Genomic DNA, 3,042 nt, shown 5'->3' on the forward strand with positions numbered 1-3,042 from the left:
TCTTAGTCTTTTTCTGACAAATTTCACACTAATTTTGGTTAGTGCTGGCGCATCTACACCCTGGGACACATGCAGCCTTAAAGATGTTCTTGGGGATATTTAAGTTGATGATGATGACGATAGAAAGAAAGAAAGGGAGGGAGGGAGTGAAGAAGAAAGAAAGAAAGAAATTAGTGTGTATTTTACATAAAATTAGTGTGAAACACATCATATTTTACCCTTTAGAGCTGTCCTTAAGAAAATATAACTACTCTGAAAACAGAGCTGAATGTTCTTGATGAAAGGATTTTTTTCTGTAAGTTATTGACCTTCCTTAGTGTCTGCATGCAGAGGATGCAACCATCTAAACTGCAATAGGAAAGCCTTGTGTCTGCAGCATTGTCATCTATAGTAAACAGCATGTCACTGACACTTCAGAAAACTAAAACTTTCTCTTTCTCCTTGCTCTGAAAGAACCAAACATGAACACTATCTAAACGTTGAGGAAATACTAACTCATTAAACACTATTAAATGAAAAAAATCATGATCCAGTTTGTATAGAAGATCCCAATCTTATAAAAATAACAAAACACTGTACACCTGGGTGTGAAGATATATGCACATACAAAAGTCTGAAAAGGAATGCACAAGTGTACCCCGCAATGTACTCCTCCTTTCATTGTTGGTGCCATCTCCATTCTTGGGGACTTACAGAGGACAGGAAGACCAGACACACACAAATGAAAAGCCAAACACGGCCTAGGGAAGTGCTGAGCAGAGAACAGTGGTGCTGGTTGGCAGTGGTTCATGGCACTGCTTTTGGTGCCTGATAGGCCTGGGTTCAAATTCAGATTCTGTCACTTACCAGATGAGACCTTGGGCAAGTGACTTTACTGCTCCAAGTCTCATTTTCTTCATCTTTAAAGTAGGGTTCATAATCCCACCTTACAGTGTTACCTGACCATAAAAGTGGTAATATCAGATAGTGCTTAGCGAAATGACTGGCAAAGAAAATGGGAGTGGGTATTTTTTTAATATCAACTTTGTTGAGGTATAATGTGCACACAATAAAATGCACTGAGCCCCACAGATTATGTAGCTGTAGCCTATCCTACCATCACCATAGATTAGACTTGCCCTTTGTATAGTTTCATATAAATGAACTCATAAGTACATGCTTCTTTCACTTGGCCTAATGTTTTTTTTTAATTTTTATTTATTTATTTATTTATTATCATTTTTGGTGGGGGGGGCCGCGTCGGGTCTTAGTTGCGGCACGTGGGATCTTCGCTGCGGTGCGCGGGCTTCTCTCTAGCTGTGGTGTGCGAGTTTTCTCTCTCTAGTTGCGGCATGCGGGCTCCAGGGCACGTGGGCTCTGTAGTTTGCAGCACGCAGGCTCTCTAGTTGAGGTGCGCGAGCTCAGTAGTTGTGGCGCGCAGGCTTATTGCCCTGCGGCATGTAGGGATCTTAGTTCCCCGACCAGGGATTGAACCTGCATCCCCTGCACTGGAAGGCAGATTCTTTACCACTGGACCACCAGGGAAGTCACTGGCCCAATATTTTTGAGATTCAGTTGTGTTGTTGCATGTATCATTAGTTTAATTCCTAACAGTCCCAAACTGACAACACTCCAAATGTCCATCAGCAGGTGAACGATATGCAGTGAAGAATTATCCAAAGAAAGTTCTGGCTTTTGTCTTCGGCTACTGGGAGGTGATTTTTACGCCCCTGGAATATCCCGCTTCATAGGACTATCTGGGGACTTGGCCACCCATCAACCTAACAAAGTGATTTATGGTGAATGGGTCTCTGGAACACTATATCAGTTCCGACCTCTGGGAGGGGCTGGAGACTAAAGGTCAGCCGTGTGGCAATATGTGATCAAGCTCCAAAAAAACTCTAGACACCAAAGCATGGATGACCTTACTGAATTGGCAATACCCTGTGCAGTTTGCCACACATCGGTGCCTGGACGTGTGTGTGTGTGTGTGTGTGTGTGTGTGTGTGTGTGTGTGTGTAATACATCCCTGAGGACATGGAAACCTCATGTTTGAAACCCTCCCAGATTTGGGCCTATGCGGTGGAACATTTCGTTGGTTCTAATTTGTAACCTTTTACTATAATAAAAATGTAATTCTAATATGGCACTTTCTTGAGTTCTGTGAGTTGTTCTAGCAAATTAGTGAAACTGTGTGTGGTCATGGAGACTCCCAAATTTGTAGTCAGCTTATCTGAAGTGAGGGTAGCCCTAGGGACCCTCAAACTTGTGGTTGGTGCTTGACCTGAGGGCATCTTATGGGGATGCTTCCCTCAGACTTTGCAGTTTGGCAAACTCATTGCAAATGGATAAAAAAACTGTGGTAGGTACCATGGAAGAGTACTCAGTGGTTAAAAAAAGGAACAAGCTATTAATGCATGGGACAGAGAGATAAATCTCAAAAGCATTGTGCTGAGGGAGTGTGAATTTTAATGCAGCAATTCAGCAACTGACTCAGACAACACATGAACAGACATCACTCCCCCGGGCTCATTGCACAAGAAATGCCGTGCTTTCACAGGAAGGCTAAATGCTATGGCCTGTGGGTGCGCAGAGCTTCAGTGGGAAGTGAAACGTGGGCAGGGCTGGAGGATAGAGAGGTGTGGAAGCCGAGAGGGCACTTCCGTCCTATCCAGATGAAAGGTACCCTTGAGGACAAGCCTGGCAGGAACACAGACACTGAGGACTTGAAGGAGATGTGGCAGGAAAGATGGCAGGCTAGGGGCCGATGGGAATTAGGATTCACCTTGTAAGGTGTGGCATTTCTGCAGAGCCCCAGGGATGGGCTGCAGCTTAGGTATGGGGTACGGCAGTGAGCCTGGGCTTGTGCGGTAGCAGAGCAGGTATGGGGACTGGCTCTGCCTCTCACATTATGTGGCCTCAGACACATCTCATTACCTCTGACCCCACCTTGCCCACTCCTCAGAGGGACTGACCACCCCTGCCCTGCCTCGGAGTGGTTTTGGGGGGTGAGATCACCTACTTGAAAGCATCTTGGAGCTGCCATGAGTTATTTGAGGGAAA

Source organism: Lipotes vexillifer, unplaced genomic scaffold (assembly GCF_000442215.2).
Source record: "Lipotes vexillifer unplaced genomic scaffold, Lipotes_vexillifer_v1.1 scaffold203, whole genome shotgun sequence".
In the NCBI taxonomy this organism is placed as follows: domain Eukaryota; kingdom Metazoa; phylum Chordata; class Mammalia; order Artiodactyla; family Lipotidae; genus Lipotes; species Lipotes vexillifer.